General features: G+C 40.2%; 1 protein-coding gene across 1 annotated transcript in view; it reads right to left on the reverse strand.

Moving 5' to 3' along the window:
• Positions 1–21,499, reverse strand: part of ATXN10 (ataxin 10) — a 156,453-nt gene that overhangs the window by 34,930 nt on the left and 100,024 nt on the right. The gene's annotated exons all lie outside the window — the stretch shown is intronic.

Here is a 21,499-nt window from a genome sequence, read left to right on the forward strand (position 1 = left end):
CCACGTGAGATTACATTTGGCACAAGGTTATTCACTGCAGTACAGCTTAATTTTTAAATAACTGTTTTACTGAGATACAATTCACATACCACAAAATTCACACCTTTAAAGAATACAATTCAGTAGTTTTTAGTGCATTCACAGAGTTGTGTGACCACCATCACTACCTAAATTTTTAACATTTTCATCACCCTCAAAATAAACTCCATTAGCAGTCACTCCTCATTCTCCACTACCCCCAGTCTTTGTCAACTACAAATCCACTTCTGTCTCTATGGATTTGCCCGTTCTGGACATTTCACATAAATGGAATCATACAATATGTGACCTTTTGTATCTGGCTCTGTTACTTAGCATAATGTTCTCTAGGATCATCCGCGTTGTAGCATGTGTTAGTACTTCATTCCTTTTTGTGGCTAAATAATAAATAGTCCATTGTGTAGACAGACCACATTTTATTTTTCCATTCATCCACTGATGCACATTTGAGTTGTTTACACTTTTGGCTATTATAATAATGCTGCTATGAATATGCATGTACATGTTTTTGAGTGGATATATGTATTTACTTTTCTTGGTTGTACTCCTAGGAGTTGAATTGCTGGATCGTATGGTAACTCTATACTTAATATCTGAGGAACTTGCCGGACTGTTTTCAAAGGGGCTGCAGCATTTTACATCCTCATCAGTACTCCATGAGTGTTCCAGCTTCTCCATAGTCTCACCAACACTTTGTACCGTCTGTCTTTTTTATTTAGCTATCCTTTTGGAAGTGAAATGGTATGTCATGGTGGTTTCAATGTGGAACTGGTAACTAACGATGTTGACTGCACCACAATCTATGACAACAAAGATCTTGGAAGCAAGTGCAATATGCACCAACAGGGACTGTCTGAATAACTGTGGTGCAGACACAACAGACTGCTGCCCAGCTGTGGAAATGCAGGGGCTCACGGACTGTTGTGGGGAGACCACCAGGATAGAGCAAGCACAGCACTGAAGAGGCTAATATGAGAATTTTTTGTGTGATAAAGAAAGAGAAATATACTTTTTTTTATATTCTGAAAAAGAAACAATGAAGAGATAAACCAAAAACGGATAATGGTCATTCACAAGGTGAGGAAGAGAATGGGCGAAGGAAGCAGGACTGGGGACTCTGTGAATGTACTTGTTCCTATTGTATAATTCTGAATCTGGAATTCTAAGTGTTTTATATATTTCTTAAAAATTAAATTTAAAGTTATGAAAACTGAAACAAACAGAAACGAATTAATCTAGTGGCACATAAAATTATTTTATGGAATTAAAACAATCTTTTAGCTTTACATCCCTAGTGAGATATATAACCTAAGATCATGGAGAACCACATGGGAATCATTGACTGCATTCAACTATCTAAACATTAGTAATAATACTACTATTGTTATTTTAAACCATTATTTATACATTATGTTTGTCTACTGGAAAGGCCTAGAAGCACAGACAACCCAGTGGCCAAGAGCACTCTTAACACTCTTAACTATTCTAAATACCGTGTCCCACTGAAGAAACCAGATCTCCGGTTGATTTTGATGCACAAACTTGCTAAGAGTCACTGTTACTGATGATCCTTCATTTCACAAAGGCCAGGAAGAAGAGAATAAATTAGTTGGTAATCATCTAATTTCTATAATTTTTTCCAGGCATTTGAGTGGGACAAGAAATGAACTACCACTTAGTAGACACCTAAGCATACACTAGGCAATCATGGATACTTGAATGATTTCATTTAGTTCTGAAACATCAGGGTAAGTATTATTGATTCTCCTTCACAGATAACGACAGTAAGGCTCAGAAATTACCCTCTCCACGGTCAATTATCCAGTAAGTGCTATTAAAGGTAAAGCCTGGAGACCACTGTCAGTATGTAGGAACAGACACTGAGCAGAGAAAAACTACTGGCAGTTTGACAGCTATGCTATGTTGAATCTTATAATAAAATTTGGGCTTGAATTTTCTGTGTCTTTTTAAAATTTATTTTTCTAGTAATTCACTTTAGACTATATTTCATAAAAATACCGGTCTAGGATAGTTTGAGGGAAAGACAACTCACTGTTCACCACAGATAGTTTGAGGAGCACTGGCATGGAGGGTGAGACCATTACAGAGGGTGGTCCTGGAGGGGACCATGTGTCTGAGAAGCACAGAGGGAAGTTTCATGTCCAAGCTGACATGGCCCTGCCTGAGACTGTATCCAAAGCTTCCCAGTGCGGCCCGCAAATCCCACTCCTGCTCCATAAGCTGCCGCACATCTGCCAGCAGGACGGGGTGCTTGCAAGCAAGCCTCTGGATGTGGAAGAAGAGCTGAGCAAGGGCATGTGCCTTGCTGCCGACGTTGGGGTAAAGATAAGGCGAGCTCCAGAAAAGGAGCAAGGACCTGTGGCTGGCGCAGAGAAGAAAGAATACCCACTGATCCTCGCCAGCTCTCTGTGACCGTGCCACCTGAACCTTTCTGGAACATGGGAGGGCTTCATGGTTTGGTTTAACTAGGACATGTAGCATGGGGCTCACAGGGAAGGCCTCCCCAAAGAAGTGACATTTCACTTAACAGGAGAAGAAAGAACAGGAACTACCTAAGACAGAGGTCTGTGGGGAATGTTTTGGGGGGGGGGGGGAGAACGTATGCGAGAGCTGGGACAGAAGGGAACCGGAAGTGTTCATAGGAACTGGAAGCAGCACAACCAGGGACTAAGTGTGAGCACCACAGAGCCAGACTACTGGATCGAAGCCTGTTATGAGCCCTGTGGCCTTGGGCAAGCCATGGAACCACCAAGATTTAGTTTCTTCTTCTGTAAAATGGGGGTGATAGGGTCTATCTCAAAGGGTGACTGAGAGCATAGGCTGTATCACTACATGTGCTCAGCACACAGAAAATGCTCAGTAAAGAGCACTGTAGTGATGGCAGTAGTTGGTGACATTTGTGCTGTCAGCTGGAAGAAGTTCAGGTGGCTGGAGCCAGGCATTAGGTGTGAGGAAACCCCCTCTGGTTTCCTAACTAACTTCCACAGAGCTGAATTTATACTTCCACTCTGAATTAGGCAAACCTATAAATTTATGTTCAAAACCAGGTTTTTTAATAAGTGAGAAATAAAAGTATTTAGCATTTATTATTCAACACAAGGAAAACATCTCACTTTCTAACAAAATAAAGTAGAATTCTGAGTTATGCTAAATGGGTAAGATCTTCTTTGAAGGAAATGAAATCACATGCTAAAAACAGAAATTTAAGCAGACAACGAGGGTGAATTAAAGAGTTCTTAAAAATCATGGGTGATTTGTGGGTGAACTGAGGGTATGCGTCCCTGGATAAATATTTCCCAGTCACACAGCTGCATGATAGATGAGAAACTTTTATAGAAATTCACGAAATGCTTCTAATATAAATGACATATTCCAGACAAGGACAACAGTGGCATTAAGACAAATACATTAATGGTATACTTGAGAATGAACACAGGTTAAGGTCATAGGGAAAAGCAGACACCAGTGCAATCCCTTCCCAAGAGGTGACTGACAACACAATCTTGTTATTACAAAGTTCAAGTTTATTGCTGCAGCTACATGTGTCGAGCTAATGTCTGAGGGAGGGGAGAACAATTAAGAAATTAACAAGTTCCTTCTGTTAGCACTTCATAAAACAAGGAAGTTGTTTGTTTCTCCTAACATGTTGGGAATTGATTCTAGACCCGTAATAAATGAGTCACAAGTTGTGGTTGTACTGAGGAGCCAAGCTCAGTCAATGCTTTCACATGGTAGTGCAGACAATAAGCCAGGCCTAAACAAACTAACATTTAGCCTCTGGAAATAAAGTGTAAACAGAGGACAACTAACCAATTTGCTAACTGTTCCTTCCCACATTGGCCAATAATGTCAGAGAATGCACTCTGCAAAGTGTGCAGACCCAACTCTAATAATATCTAAGCTCCTTTGGGAAAACAGGTTGGCAGAAAACAGAACTTCAATTATTCTGGCTGCTCTCACATTGAATGATAAATTAAAAAATATAAAAACCCAAAGAAAAGCAAGAGCACAATACAAAGGTGGATCCGAATCTCGTATTTAAATACATGTCATGATATTTGGTAAAATGTGTTCATAACATAGTTGCTCACAACAAATAGGCAATGGCCAGGCACAGTGGCTCACACCTTTAAACCCAGCCGTTTGGAAGGCTGGCATGGGAGGATGGCTTAAAGTCAGGAGTTTGAGAAAAGCCTGGGCAACAAAGTGAAATCCCATCTTTATCAAAAATTAAAAACAAACAAACAAACAAACAAAACCCCAGAGATACAAAGATCACCAGAGTCTTCGTGCCAAAGTGAATAAATGGCCAATGTGGCTGGGGCACTGCTCCAACAGTTTGCATCTAGAGAAGTCACCATCCGGGGGCAAGCTGACAGCCAACTCAGAAAGCTCAAAGCCTAGCGGTGTCTACCGGCTGAGTGACCTTGGGGAGGCTTCCGAACTTCTTTAAGTCTAGATTTTCTTATACATGGAACGGGGGCCATACCCAGCCGCCAGGGCTACGGTGAGGACTACCTGAGAAAGCATTCAGCATGGTGCCCAGCACATCATGAGAATATAAGAAATGGCAGCAATTTGTAGTATCATTTCCACTTGGTTCTGAGATTCTACAGGTTTCCTTTACTGTCCACACTTGAAAAGAGCTGGTGACAGTAACCGTTTACCAGCCACTAGTCCTTCAGCCAAGTTCGAACATAGAAAGATTTACTTCTACAATCATAAGAAATTTGGTAGATTATGGGTTACTCTAAATTAGTGCCATGCAGTTCCCAACTATCTCACGAGCTGGGTGTACCCCTGCGTTACTGACATCCATCTATCTATACTCTTCTGCTGGCTTTTGCCTCACACAGCAATTCTGGGTATCACAAAAATATAGTCCCACTGATCTTTGTGAGGCATTTATTTTCATGGTGTTTTGTGCAGCTTAGCACTGGGCATTTCATGACTGAGCTGCTGCTTCTGGCCCTGATATCAGAGGAACAATGAACCTTTTGACTCAAGCAGCAGCAAGGAAGCAGGTGGCCGCACACTGTGATACTCTCCGAAGATAGAACTCAGAGCAAAAGTCTAGGCCAGTGCCTCTCAACCTCGGCTGCACATCAGAAACACTGGGGGGAGGTTTTAACAAGTGCCAACGCTCTGGTCCCTACCCTAGAACAAACGAATCCGAGCCTCTGAGTGTCAGTGTCTTCGACACACTCGCCAGGTGACTCTAATATGCAGCCGAAGTGAGAACTCCTGATCTACCCAAAGCCAAAGAGCCCCACTGATCCAACACCTGCAACCTGCTGCAAACCCCAGAAGAAACTCCTGAAACCTAACAAACTTCCCCCCACACTGTTCCCATTTGGTGCTTTGTTTTCTTTACTTCATTGCACTTCATTGAGATGCAATTTACAGATAGTAAACTGCAACTGCACCTGTACAGCCACAGACAAATCAAGATACAGAACATCTCCACCCCCCCAAAAAGTTCCTTGTGCACCTCTGCAATCGCTGCAGATCATCCCCCCTCAGCCTTAGGCAAACTGTTTTCTGTCACTATAGGCATATTTTGTCTGTTCTATAATACAAGTGGGATCATATAAAACATCTTTTTAAGGTTTTTGAGATTCATCATGTTGTTACATGTATTGGTAATTTGTCCATGAACAGTGTTTTCATTTTTCTACCTAAGAGTAGAATTGCTGGGTCATGTGTTAAGTGTATTTCGACTTTATAAGAACTGCCAAACTGTTTTCTCAAGTGGTTGTACCATTGTATATTCCCTTCAACAACATATCTGAGTTACACCAGAGCCGTACCAACATTTGATATTGTCAGATTTTTTAGGTGGCACACCACATTGTGGTCTTAATTTGTATTTCCCTGATGACTAATGATGTGAAGCATCTTTTCAGGTGTTTATGGGCCATTTCTATATCATCTTTAGTGAACTGTTGTTCAAATATTTTGCCCATTAATTGGGTTGCTGCCATCTTATTACGTTATAAGAGGTTCTTCACATATTTTGCATAAGTCTTGTGACAGATATATGTATCACAAATATTTTCTCCTAAACCTGGTTTGCCTTTTCGTTTTCTTAGTAGTGTGTTCCAAAGAGCATAATTTTTAAATTTACATAAGGAGAAATTTATTAAGTTCTTTTGTGGTTAGTATTTTTTGTATCCTAACAGATTCTGGCCTACCCAACATATCCACAATGTTTTCTTGTATCAGTTTTATAGTTCTGGCTTTTATATTTCCATTTTAAATCAAGTTTTGTTTGGTGTAGGAGTCAAGGTTCTTTTCTTTCCCCATGAGGATACAAAATTGTTCTAGTACTATTTGTTAAAAAGAATATCCTTTATAAGCAATTGCAGAAAATGCAAAAGACTTGGCTGGAATATCAAGAGAATGGATTTGGGTGGAACTGAAAACAATTCTTGTTGGCAACCATGTAAGTCATTTGATTCACCTTATCTATGATCTTTTTTTATTTTTATTTTTTTTTACATTTAAGTAGCTCTGGGGTTGAGGTTCACCTTATCTACGATCTTGATGTGGTTCCTCACATAGATCTACCTGCTAAGGCAAGTTTAGAAGAACTTAACAAAGTCAGTAAAAATGGCGAAGGCTTTTCATCAAATGTTGAAGGTTTTTCACTCTTCTGGCTTTAGTATTCAAAGTACAAGATGATGTCACAAAATTAGATTTGAGGTTAAAGATTTCAAAAGAAGAGAATAACAACCTTGGCTTATTTATAGTTAAATACAGGAAAGATTTAATTAAAGCAGCATAGTTCAGAACCACTGAAATCCTATCAAGACTTTCTTATAGATTCCAGGGGACCTGATGCGACCACTTGTGTCCGTGAACTGCTGAAGAACCAAGGAGCACACTGTCCCCTAGAGGAAGGGCAGCAGTGGTCCATGTCTCCATTGCCTGTATGTGACCATGACATCACAAAAGTGAGCATTTCTTCAGGAGAAGAAAACTGGGGCTCTATTACAACAGTTGTGAGAATAGTGTGGAAAAAAGTGGTTACCAAATGGAAAAGGCAAACGTTACGTTATGTGAAGATGATCTAAAACTGAAGAGAGCTGCCTTCCCTCTTAGTGAGATACAGGAAGCTGCAGCAGAATAAAAACCAGCTTAGGGACCTCTTTAGAAGTATAAAGGCATTATTTTGTGAAATATAATTATATTTCAGGCACTAAAGTGAAGTCTACCTCCTCTTAGTCTGATTTATATCATTGAACCTTATAATTCTTTTGGAATAGTTCCTACTGAGAAAAGTACAGTGGCTTCTCTTATTTTAATCTGTGTAGACATTTTTTAAATTTTGTTTTTGCAAAGGAATAGTATGAAGATTGATCTTAAAAAGAAGTAACTATCTTAAAGAAAAAAAATGTTATTAATGTTTGCAATTGAAATGACCTTTTATACAACGATTATTTAGGATGTGTCAGTTGTTATCTGAATTCCACAATAAACTTATGCCTGAAAAGAAAATAAGAACATTTTTTAAAAGAATAATGTTTAAAGATACAAAATGACCAAGACTCACTGACAAAAAACAGTCAAAGACACAAATAGCTCTCTGAGTCCTACCCAATTTTCAAGGGATAGAACTTCTCCTTTGTATGCAAGTTATTCCAAAACAACAGAAATGGAAGGAAAGCTTCCCAAGTCATTTTATTAGGCTAATGTAATTTTGTTCCAAAACTAGGAAAAGACAGACCAGTATAAGAGAATTATAGGCCTTTTTAACTTATGAACATAGAACCTTCTCCCTCCAAAATCCTAGAAATAATATTAGAGTAAATTAAACATGCTATAAAAATACATCATAATCAGGCACAGCTTTTAAAAAATGTTAAGAACAGATAAATGTGGATCAGAAAATCTACAATGAAATTATCCTCATTAATGACCTTACGATTATCTCAACCATCACAGAAAAAGCACCTGTTTATGTTTAGCCCCTATTTATGTCTTTTTTAAATTCTCAGAAAACTAGAGAACTTCTTAACTTTAAAAAAGGCTAGGTGTCAGAAACGTATAGTAAATATCATAGGTAACAAAAAGTTTAGATGGATACTAACATCAGGAAAAACATAAGGATATTGTTTCCTGGCACTGATAGAGAAAATAAATTCAATGAAATACTATAATTTTTTAAAAGTCTGTGTTTAGAACATTCTCTTTCTAGAAATGAAAGATGCTCGAGAAATCAAGGAGGAACTAGAGTGATGTGAAAAGTATTTCAGTCTTACTGTCAGAAACAATGGAAGAATGAAAACAAATGAAAGCAATAAGACTGATTTAGCTTTTAAAAAAAGCTATTTTTGGCCGGGCGCTGTGGCTCACGCCTGTAATCCTAGCTCTTGGGAGGCCGAGGCGGGCGGATTGCTCAAGGTCAGGAGTTCAAAACCAGCCTGAGCGAGACCCCGTCTCTACTATAAATAGAAAGAAATTAATTGGCCAACTGATATATATATATATATATAAAATTAGCCGGGCATGGTGGCGCATGCCTGTAGTCCCAGCTACCCGGGAGGCTGAGGCAGAAGGATCACTCGAGCCCAGGAGTTTGAGGTTGCTGTGAGCCAGGCTGACGCCACGGCACTCACTCTAGCCCGGGCAACAAAGCGAGACTCTGTCTCAAAAAAAAAAAAAAAAAAAAAAAAAAAGCTATTTTTTTAGACGCAAAAGGTGAAATCTGGGGATGGACTACACAGACATAAAATGGGAAATTAAGATCTAGAAGGTCTCTTTGATAAAAAGATATAAAGGGAAATGAAAATGCACCTAGTTCTAACTGTTCTTAAAGTGAATTTTAGAACGGCAGATGTTTTAGTGGTTATTAGAACAGAAACTGTGATTGGGCCCTACAAAATCGAGGAAAGGAAGGATCCAACTGTCAGAGATGAACTGAAATCCTAGTGAAGCAGACCTAAAGATGTTCTCTGCCACTCTTCTTTCCTCAGCACAGACTTTCTACTATGGGCCACTATTTGGTGAGAAATACTTTACGCTGGTTTCTGGGGACATATTTTTTGCTTTGGGTAACTATTAGAAGACTGGGAATTGGCTTGTTTTCTAACTTTGGTGTGTGGGGGCCGGTGTTTTGATAATCCTGTGCCCTGTTGATTTTTTTCATTTTAAGAAGTGAGGCATATCAGAGATTTGATATGTGTTTCTGAAAGAATCACACACATTGCACCAAGCTACAGTGGTTAGAAGAATCCTGACCCTACACAGGCATTAAGAGCCCCTCTAGCTAGTACTGTGCAGAGTAAGAAATCAGGAAGAATACATTTTGAACTTTAATTTCTTTGAATATGCACAGGCAAGAGAATTTGACTTTAATGTCTTTGGATTTTAATTTAAAATGATATGTAATCTTTGGATTTTAATGTCTCCCTGGGAATTTGATAATGAGATAGAATTAATATTCAAATATGGTGTGTCTCTTATGGGCATTATATTATTACAATGAATTTAGGCCTTTCACTGGAGTATCTTAATATGGAATGAATTTTCTGCCTTGAGGTCAAAGTGATTTTGGAGTTAATTAGATTCATGTGTTACTCTGACCCACTTAAGAGTCTTGGGGTGGGGGGATAAAATCTCCACTCCCCACAGGTGGTCCAGGAGAAAGAAAAGGAGTGTCAGTGACACTGACAGAGTAGCCTCACAGAGGTGGGAGCAAGATGGTCCTGACCAACTGAGCTTCTCTCCAAAGGAGAGACATTCTTCCACACCCCTAGATGATCGAAGGTAAAGCCCAATGCATGAGACCACACCAGCACTAGGCATACTAGATGACTTAGAAGATTCTTCCTCTCTTCTTTATGTTGTGGAGAGAGCTGCATTAACATAATATCCTTTGGTTTCTCTAGGCCTTTCACTGGCCCCTTCCCAGGGTGGTGACAATCAGATCTCTCAGTGGATCTGGTGTGTGATGTCCATGGTATATACAGTGGTTATCTGTTTGCTTGTCTAACTCTGTCATCAGACTCTGGGGCTTTTAATTAAAAGAACCATGTTTCATCCTTGCATCCCTGGCCTTGACCTTAGATGCTCAACAATGATTTGCTGAAAAAAATATGTGTATGTGATAGAGGCCAACATCTCATGACCGTTCCCCACCATACATCCACTCCACCTTCCCATCCACACAAGCTCCAATTAAGAAACTCAACAACAGATATGTACTGAATGAAATTTAGTGGAGGTGGGGACTGTGGGGTAAATAAATAAAAATACATTTACAGATTACAATAATTCCTATGAAAGAAATAAATAGGATAATCTACTACTAGACAGTGGCCAGAGAGACTCTATTTCAGACAGGTGGTCAGGTGAGACTTTTCTATAAAATGGGGACATATGAACTGAGACCTGAACAAGGAGAAAGATCAAACCTTGAAAATGGGTCAGACACTTCTGGACCTCAGGGCAAGAGCATTTAAGATGGAGGGACCCAGAGGCATAAGACTCTGAATGGGAAAGAGCTGAGCGCCCGAGAGTTACAGACACACACCAGCATGCCCTGCGTGTGGGAGCCCCAGGGAATGGGAAGAGATGCCCTGGAGAGGGAAAGAGGAGCCCAGTCCTCTGGAGTAGTGTTTGAGGGACCAGCGGCATAAGTGTCACTAGGAACTTTTCCTTTTGATAGGAAAATTCTTGGACACCCCCCGCAAGTCCTTCAGAATCAGAAACTCTGGAGAGGTTAAGGCCTAGCAGACAGTTTTTTTAACAAGCCTTTCAGATAAGTATGATGCACCTTAAATTTTAAGAAGTACTGATACAGAGCAGTGGTTCTCAACCCTAACTGTAAATCTGAATTTCCTGGGGAACTTTTCTAACTACCCACGTCCTGGCCCCGCCTCACACCAACTTCACCTGCACTCTGGGGGTGATGGGCCTGGCACACACGTACACTTTAAAGCTCCCTAGGTGATTCAGTTGTACAGCAGGGTAGAATGTGAAGTCTTGGAGATTAGGAAAATAATTTAGATTTTTTTTCCTAAATGTAAAATGAGCCACTTGAAGATTTAATGCTGGTGAAAGAAAAAATTCAACTGGGATTTTCAGAAAGACGCCCCTGATTGCTAAAGAACTGAGTGCAAAGAAGCAAGAGTGGCACCAGGACCTGTGGATGTTGAAATGAAAAGTGACGCAGGCCTGGACGCTGTTGCAGCAGTGTGGGAACACTCCAGGGTCTGACCTCTTCCTTCAGGAGCCAACCTCCAACCCCGAAATGGGGGCAGGTTCTATCCACAAACAGTCTCAGTGTTTTCTGTCTTTTTTTTCAATGCATATATATTATACACTTACACTTAAATGGAGATCATCTTTATATATACAGTACTTTACATCTTTTCATGTAATAAAAATTCATTGAAAATGAAATTTTCACATCTTCATAGTGTATACTATTCTATCACTACAATCTACCATAATTTACTGAATATTTCCCTTTTCAAGATCATTACTAAATTTTCACTACAATGTAATGAATATCTGTATGTATAATTTTTTCTACCTTATCACTTATTATTTCCTTTGGAGAAATTCCCAAAAGAATTATTGTACAAAAAAAATACACATCTTTAAATCACTTAGAGACACACTATGAAACTGTCCTCCAAAAAGGCTCTCCCAATTTATACTACCCTGTAACTGCCCACTTCACTTTATCCATAGTGAAAGTACAGATTTTTTTTAATAGGTAAAAATGTTATTTGGAGGCTTTACTCTGCCTTTTTATTATTATTGTTGTTAAAAAGGCTGAGCATTTTCCATCTGCCTAGTTTTATAAATTAAGATTTGAGGAGACAAAAGCCTTTAACATTCAAAGTTTTACTGAGCATCTGAAATGTGCCACAGCGTCACACTTGCAGTGGGTTCTGAAATCTGAGGAAGGAGGAACCTACGGTCCTTCCAGCCGGGAAGAGATGCGCAGGCAGAAATGAGAGTCCACAGTGGGATAAGCCGGCGCCCAGCTTCTCACGTGAGAGCCGCGGCCCAGCAGAGAGCCTCGGAGGCTGCGCAGACGCGCCCAGAGACTGCACACCATAAGCTCACCTTGCTCCCCAAGACACCTCAAAAAAGAAAAGAATTCAGAGAGGAGAATGATTCTGCAATTCCACAGTAAACGTCAACGGAGTAAAGCAGTAGTGTTCTGAAAGCTACTGTGGCAAAACAAAGATGCCTTTCAAGAATAGTAACAGCTTAGGCTCTTAAAGGACCCATAAGTATAAAGAAAACAATGTGATTAATAAAAATATTTCCTAAGTTCAACTACCAAATTCCAGGAAGATCAACAACTAACTTTCTTTACTGAACATATGCATGGAAATCTAGGGCAATTTTTTTCATGAATTCTTCACCTAGGAGATAAAAATCTTTGCTTAAATCATGAATGAAATTAGCTGGCTTTTAAGAAGTAACTATGTTTCTGATTGTAAGACTAAAAGTATTTGGTGAATGAATGTTAAATCATTGTATAGCTACAAAATTTGTCTGCTTTGTCCGATTACAAAACAAGCAGAAACTGTCAGAAAGGTATTTTCAACTGATATGGAATGCAAAACATCTTCCCGTGTTTAGTCCAGGAGAATGTGGTTCGGAGGCTGCCAAGCACGCCCCACACCCTCCTGCAGGATGGGGCATTCCCTCTGCACAGCGCCACCTCTGGTTCCTCGCCTCTCAGCTTCCTCAGACTTCCATGGAACCAGGGGCAATGGCAAGAAAGCAGGAGCAGGACCTGGGAGCACCAACTCAAGCCTGACACTGCCACTTGCTCCGCCGCGTGAACTTTGGAGAGTCACCCTGGCCTCACATGAAAAACAGGCCAAAAACCTCTACTGCAATCAGAGGGTGTCACTTTAGTAAATGGTAAGAAAACAGAAAGTCTTGCACAATACCTGGCTTCTAGAAACTGCTCAATAAAATGGGAGATATTAATATAATCTTTTTTATTTATCCTTCTACTTAAGGCATTTTGTTGCATTCTTTCTAAAGAACATTAAACAACCAGAATCATAAGAAAAAAGTATAAGCATAGTGTTAGTTTTCCATTACTGTCATTTAAGACAATTTAATTAAGCAAGACGTCAAAAGCTGACCAGTGAAGTATTTAAAGAGCTAGATGAAAGACCTCCACTTTTAAGGAGAAGCAGGAGAAAATATGAATCAAAAAGTGACTTTATGATGTATCTCAAGAATGGAAAAACAAGCACCACATGTACTCACCAGCAAATTGGTATTAACTGATCAACACTTAAGTGGACATATAGGAAACATTTATCAGGTGTTGGGCAAGGGGGGGGCATGGGCAATATACGTAACCTTAACATTTGTACCCTCATAATATGCTGAAATTAAAAAAAAAAGTGACTTTATCTTTAATGTACTTGAGTGCACATCACTTAAAACTCCACTCCACTTAGTAGCCTCCTTAAAGTACCACAGGTATGACTTTAGAAAGCAGCAATAGCAGAAAGGGATGGGTAACCCATGGCAGCGGTAGGGAAAACAAAGCAGCTCTGAAAAGCTGTTGCAGCACATCTGTGCTAACATGCACAGCTACGTTTAGAACAACAACAACAAAAAAAACCCAGACAGCAAGTTTTTAAAAATATGCATTCCACCTCTGCTACTTGGGGTGCAGTTCCCACCCATCATGCATCATCTACAATGTCACACTTCAATGCCTGAACAAACAGGATTCTGTCCTGAACACATTTGGTCTTTAATTTTTAACCGACAGACAGAATCTCAACTGCTCGCTGTATTATCATGAGCTCGTTGCCATTAATAAATTAAGCCCTGGAAACCATTGCTCAACTTGCCCATGTGGCTTAGAAAGTAAAAAAATAAAAAATCTTGCTGGGAGCTTGAGTCTCCAGCCTAAGATGGGAATCTGCCACCCATCAGCCCTTGGAATAACTCTCTCAAATGTGTATGAACAGCCATGAGGTCTGTTTGGGCCCTGCTCTAAGCCGTGCGTCCTCTGGGCACAGGGAGGGATAAGGCCAACAGGTGAGCTGAGGGGAAACCAACCTCTTGTCCCTTCTTCCCTGCCTGCCACCTGCACATCCTGACAGCCTAGCACAGAGCAAGAAGACACATTTCAGAAACTGTTAGCTCTGCTTGGAAACGGGAAATAGGAGAGGGAAAGGAAACATATACCAAGTATTTTTTTATATGACAAATATTTACATGCAAATATTGGGTACTCATAATGGTTTTGTAAGGTAGGAATTAGTATTCCTATTTGATAAAGAAAATGAGATTTATAAGGGTTAACTTGTTCACAGTCATAGAACTTAGTGAGTGACAAAGCCAAGGTCTGTGTAATGCAAAAGTATGTATTTAAAAAAAATTGTACCACACAAATTACAGGCAAATATTTCTAGTTTTCAGAAAAGAGAGAATGGCTGAAATAATATTAAATGTGCTGGAAAACCTGAAAGTGTACAGTTCAGAGTGCTCAGGATTAAGAAGTGCAAGGAGAGCCAATGAGACAGACCTGGCCAGGAGCATCAGGGATGATGGGGTGAGTGTGTCACCAGCCTTAGCAGAGCCGAGATGAGACTACTAGTGCCAAACTCTTACCACCATGCCCAGTATGAGAGAAGTCTGGCCATGTCTCCCATGCCCTCAGGAATATCCCCATCAGCATGACACAAAACTAGCACAACACAAAACGAGCACAACACAAAATGACAGCAGCACTTTCACCTTTCTCCAAGACCCATTTCTCTGTGTGCTAACACCTGGAAACTGGAAATTCTTTTAATCGATTACTATTTATTACTTTGACAAACACCTAAAAGGTAGCTTCTCTGTGACAGACCTTGTACTGGGGACCACAGGGCAAATCAGACACAGGTATTGCTCTTCGCCAGCATCAGGACGGGGGGACAGGACAAGAGAAGGCCCTGCAGATGAGCAAACAGCACCAGCAACACCCAGCGCTGGAGGAAAACACAAAGCACGCGGGAGCATGGAGGAACACCTAACCCGGCCAGGGCAGGTCCGATCATGGGGGGCCTTGAAGGCCGAGCCCTGAGGCTTCAACTCTGTCCTGAAGGCAGCGGAAAGATTTCACAGAGACTTGTGTTTCAGGGAGAACAGGTGCAGTAAGCAATACCCCCTTATCCAAAGTTTCACTTTCTGTAGTTTCAGTTACCTAGTCAACTGCAATCAGAAAACATTAAAGGGAAAATTCCAGAAATAAACAATTCGTAAGTTTTAAATCAGGCACTGTTCTGAGTAGTGTGATACAATCTTGTGCCGTCCTGCCTCAGACATGAACTCATCCTTTGTCCAGCACATCCATGCTACGTGTGCCCTGCCCGTCAGTCACTTTGGAGCCATCCTCGTTACCAGATCAACTGGGCATTGCAGTGCTTGTGTTCAAGTAACCCTTATTTCACATAATGATGGCCTCAAAGCACAAGAGTTGTGATGCTGACAATTTGAATATTCCAGAGAGAAGACTTAAAGTGCTTCCTTTAAGCAAAAAATGTCAAAGTTCTTGACTTAATTAGGAAAGAAAAAACATCATATGGCTGGGTGTGGTGGCTCAGTCTGTAATCTTGGCACTCTGGGAGGCCGAGGTGGACGCATTGCTCGAGGGCAGGAGTTCGAAACCAGCCTGAGCAAGAGTGGGAACCCATCTCTACTATAAATAGAAAGAAATTAATTGGCCAACTAATATATATAGAAAAAATTAGCTGGGCATGGTGGCGCATGCCTGTAGTCCCAGGTGCTTGGGAGGCTGAGGCAGGAGGACTGCCTGAGCCCAGGAGTTTGAGGTTTCTGTGAGCTAGGCTGACGCCATGGCACTCACTCTAGCCTGGGCAACAAAGTGAGACTCTGTCTCAAAAAACAAAACAACAACAACAAAAAAACATCATATGCTGAGGTTGCTAAGATCTACAGTAAGAACAACTCTTCTATCCGTGCAGCTGTGAGCAGTATAATTGTTTTGCTTTATTATTGTTGTTAATCTCTTACTGTGCCTAATCTATAAGTTAAACTTTATCATAGGTATGTACGTACAGGAAAAAACATAAGTGTATATATAGGGTTAGGTCCTATCCTCGGTTTCAGTTATCCACCAGTGGTCTTGGAACATATACCCTGTCGATAAGTGGGGGCTACTTATACATTTTACTTCAAAATTTAGCTGACTGTAGTAAAGTGCACAAATCTTAAATGTAGAGCTTGCATGAGTTTTATCTACGTATATACGTGTGTAACCACCACCCGTATCAAGACAGAACTTTCTAGCACCCAGAGGCTCCCAATTGTCCCCTTCCAGTTGATAACCCCTCACAGTAACTAGTCTTCCAACCTTTGTCACCTTAGACTACTTTTGCCACTTCTGGAATTCTGATAAATGGAGGCATGCAATAGACACTCTCTTGTGCCTGTTTTCCTTCAAACATGTTGCTGCACGTCACAGAGCTCGCTGCGTCACTGCTGTGTGTTATTCTACTGTATGAATATACCATAATGCTCTTATCCATTCCAATTTGGGGAATAAGACTGCTAGGACCATTTGTGTACATGAAACAACATATTTAGCAAAAATATTATCATTTTTATACTATTATTGAACATGCTGGTTGATGTAACCTGGACTAAGACAAGGGAAACAGGTCTTAGTCATTAAGAATAAAAGACTAATGAGAGATCCTTTCTTGATTTATAGGATGGATAGGTTAATGGGATCATGGAAATTTCCAGAGAGCTGAGTCGTTTACTATTCATAAGCTACACCAAGGAAATGTGACCCAGTCTTGGCCCTTTCTGAATCTCTAGGTTTGTTTTTTGCCAAATTGGAGAAAGTATTCCTTTGAGCACTTTTTCAGCCCCACTCTCTTCCTCTCCTGGGACTTCAATGACAGAATGTCAGACCTTTTATTAGAGTCCCACATGTCCCTGAGGTTCAGTTGATTTTTTTTTTCCAGTCTACTTTCTTTCTGTTGTTCAGAATGGACAATTTTAATCCATCTTCAAGTTCACTGATTTTTTTTTTCTTCTGTCCTCTCCATTCTACTATTGAGCCCACTCACTGAGGTTTGTATTTTTATTTCAGGTTAATATATTTGTATTGTCCTGAAATTTATATTTGTCTTTTCTTTATATCTTCTACTTCTTTGCTGAGAATTTTTCATTGTTTACAGTGGGATTATAATTCCTCACTGAAGTATTTTTAGGGTGACTGCTTTGAAATCCTTGTCGGATTATTCTGGCATCTGTGTCATCTCGGCATTGGCTTATGTTGATTGCCTTTTCTTATTCAAGTTGAGATTTTCTTGGTTCTTGATATAACACATGATTTTTCATTGTACTCTAAACACTTCGGGTGCGGTGGTATGGAACTGTGGATCTTAAGTCAGTCTCCAATTTCGGCAGGACTCTGCTAACACTAGGACAGCCCGGGGGGCAGGGGGGCTCACTCCTTCACTGGGGTGAGGATCTACATCCCTCACTCGCCTTCTCTGACACCCAGGACAAGGTGGGTGCCTCACTACTGCTGAGCAGAGGTGGGCGCACAGGCTTCCCCAGGCAGCCTCCAGCCTTGTTACTGCCCAGTGCGGTCAAAAGCCTAGCTCCCCACTCCATCTTCTGTGACACCACCTAGCAGGGGCGAGGGGTGCCTTATTATAACCAGGCAAAGGTTCAGGTCTAAGCTCCCTACTCAGCCTGTGTTGATGGGCTGGGACCACGTTTCTTTGCATGGTGTTTGGCCAAAATGGGGTAGTAATCTGTCTACAAGTTTTCTGTCTTAATAAGCTGGCCCTTTTGAGGTCCTTTAGGGAGAAAGAGCAAGCTTTCCCAGTGGCTCATTGGCCTGCTACACCCACTGCTGTTGGGTGGGGTTGACAGCTTCTCTAACATCCAGTGTGAGAAGACACAGGGAATCCACACTGTGTCGTTCCTGAGTTCCAACACCCCTTGTCAGTCTGCCACCTTCTCTCTACCTTTCACATCTTTCCTTGACTGTCTCACATACGGTGACCAGGGTTTCTGGCTCTACTCAGCAGGAGGGCTGTGGAGAAATGCATCTATACCACCTCGACCAAAACCACAAGTCCAATTCCCAACACACTGTTTTTAAGGTGCCAAAGAACTTCCATTAGGATATAAAGAAAAAAGTTAATGATCCGGGTTTAGATTTCAGAAGAAAGATCAGGATGCATTTGTGCAAACAAACAGTGGTTGATATTTACGAAGCATTTCCCCTGCACTGTTCATCTACATGTTTTCTGCCCTAATCCTCCCCACGAGCCTCTGGGGTAGGACTTCCTGTTGTCCCATTATTTGCTCCACAGCAGGGCGGGCCTTGGACCTAGGTCTGCACCTGCCTCTAGAGCCAGAGCTCCCGAGCACCGCAGCGCGTGATGCCTTTCACCACGAGCCACACTCTGAAAGGAGCAACGAGGAGGCTTTTACTCATACTCAGCTCTCAGTCTTCAAAACATGAGACAAATAATCACTGCTTAAAATGATGCTGCCTGCCTTTTATCTATATAAGCCTTTTTATTTAGAATTTCATGAATGTGGAATACTGTAGATACTAAAAGTCATAGATAATATTAACCTTCTATGTTTAAGGACATTGATTCCTGATTGGTACAATTATCAGAGTATATTATACATTTCCACTTTACTTCTTTATCAACTAGTGATTTTTCAAAAACATATTACTAATTCCTAAATATCCTAAAAATGAAAGTTCCAGAAGAATGGCCTGTTTTCAAATAAAGTACAAATGATTTTTTCTTTGTACTTGCAAAAAGTGTGTATGAATTCATCTCTGCTAGATTCTAAACCATAAACTACAGATTTCACCCTTAGGTTTCTTGTCTGTATCCATGCAACGCAATCTAGAATCAGTCATTTCACAGCATCTGTACTTGTAGATCTAAACTTTCCCTATGGGGTTATGTGCCAAAGGGAGAGCTTTAGAGAAACAAGGATACTGTATTGACACCACAGAAAGATGACAGAGGTGCTGACTGAGGGCTGAAATCACCCCGTGGCTGCGCACTGCAAGGCAACCCTCGCAATGCATCAGATTTTTTATTTTTCCCACTTTCATCTTCTCCATCTGAACTGTCCTCTGTACCAAAAACAACTTGTCAACTTCACACTGCTCTCAGCTAGGACCTCAGTGGTGCTATTTTCTTCACTAAGTGGAGAATCATAATTTCATACAAGCTCTCTCTTTCTGTATTAGGCTAACTGTACCAGGTATACATACTCCTATTACTTCTACTTATTTATTCTTTCAATAAAAACCTTAAGAGTAATAAACATGGACTCATAAGGGTTCCAACCCTGAACTGAGGTTCTACTTTGTTTTAGACATTAACAACCCTACATTTAGCATAGTATTAATTGATAATAGCTAACATCCATTGAGCACATATTCTACTTATGACTGCCTATGACAAGGAACGTTCTAAATAAGCTTTTGCAAGTACTAATTCATCTAATCTTCCCTATGAGGTATATGCAATTATTATCCTCATAGAATGTAAGTTTCACTGGAATACAAACTTCATAAGGGCCAGTATTTGTGTCTATTTTGTTCACTGCTGTATTTCTTGAGCCTGGAACAGTGCCTGGCACATAGTAAACACATAATATGTATTCATTGAATAAACAGATAAGTGACATTAATAGAGGAAAAATTAAGGTGCAAAGAGGTTACAGAACACGATCAATGTCATACAGCTATTGCATAACAGAGCTGGGAATCGAGCTGCTGTTTTTTATTGCATTAAGTCAGGGGCCAGCAAATTTTTCTGTTAAGGGCTAGAAAATAAATAGTTTATACATTACATGCCATATGGTCTCCGTTGTGACTACTCAACTGTGCTGCTATAGTATGAGAACAGCCACAGACAATACTAAAGATTGGACACAGCTGTGTCCCAATAAAACTTTACAAAAACTGGCCCATAGGCCATATTCTGCCAGCCCCGGAATTAAATCCTCATAATAATCAAGCTCTTTTCATTATACCACATGGTCTCTATGGAAAGACTTGCAGATCTACTATGCAAACATAATTTGCTTTTGCATTTTTATGGCATAAAGCAGAATCTCAATTCTTTTTTGCACCTTGAAATCACAGCCCTGACTTCAGCAGGTTGCAAGAGCTTAAGTGCACAGGCAGGTGTGGAGGGGTGTGTGCAAGTGCACAGACATGGTTAATCCAAAGTCTGTTTTCACAAGAAAATCTGACCTTACATTAAGCACCGTGATCTGAAAACAATGCAAAGACTCCATTTGGAAGACAGGCAGGGCACAGGATTGGGCATTTCTGTTCTCATAAGGAAAACAGCCTAACCAAAACTAAACACTAACCTGGTTAAACGTGAGGCTGAACATAGCTGAATGCATTAATCATCAGACAGGACAATAAAGGAAAATATGCAAGGTCTCTCCCAACTGTTTACCACTTGTATTTTTCTTGGAACAGAAATACATTTTATATATTATATGAACCTGTAAAAAACACATACCTGGTAAAATATTTGAACACATACTCAGTATCAAGAGTCCTGAAACATGAAATATTCCATCATCATAAAAGAATTTTGGGTTCACAAAGGTTTAAACACCCACCCGACTCCAGCTATGGTAACAACTACATAACAAAAACCAAACAGCACTTTATGCTAACTGGATAATCTTGGTAATTATTCAGTAAGTAACAAAGTATGACAAGCCTCTCTTTAAGGCTGATCTATCTCAGTAAGTAAGCTATCACTTAGGAGTGATATGGTAAAGTATGAACAGTAAAACTCAAATCAATTATTTTTCAAAATATAAAAGTAGCTTTCTGGTTTATTTAAAATTATTGCTCATATACATATAAAGTCATTCGGTTTCAAGGTTGCCCATTAGCAAATTACATAAATATTATTTGGCTCAAAAGTTCAACTCAATACAGCTACCAAGAAATTATGTGCAAAAATAATGTGTAGAATTAAAAAACTGAGAAAAGTATAGTTCCTCCCATCAAGAAACTTAAAAATTCACATTTGCCTTAGAATCACTGGCAAAAACCCTATTTAATTAAAATATGAATGCTTAAAAGAATAGTAGCAGCAGCAGTTAGTATTTTTAGGTGACTATCATACACTAAGCATCATTTGATGTACTTTTACGTATATTTAATGCTCGTGGCAACCCTGGCAAGACATAACACATGCATTATTTTTCCCTATTTTCTCTATTGAGAAAACTAGGGCTTGACTACTCCTGCCCCAAATCACACAGAGAGTGGGCACCTGAGCCATGTGGGATTTAGGACCAGGTTTGTCTGGCCTTCAAGTCCAAGCTTTCCTTTCATATCATAGTTTAAGTCCCTTAAAGCAGGATTCTAACTTTGAAGTAAAAAAAA

The sequence above is a fragment of the Microcebus murinus genome, chromosome 10 (genome assembly GCF_040939455.1).
Source record: "Microcebus murinus isolate Inina chromosome 10, M.murinus_Inina_mat1.0, whole genome shotgun sequence".
NCBI lineage: Eukaryota > Metazoa > Chordata > Mammalia > Primates > Cheirogaleidae > Microcebus > Microcebus murinus.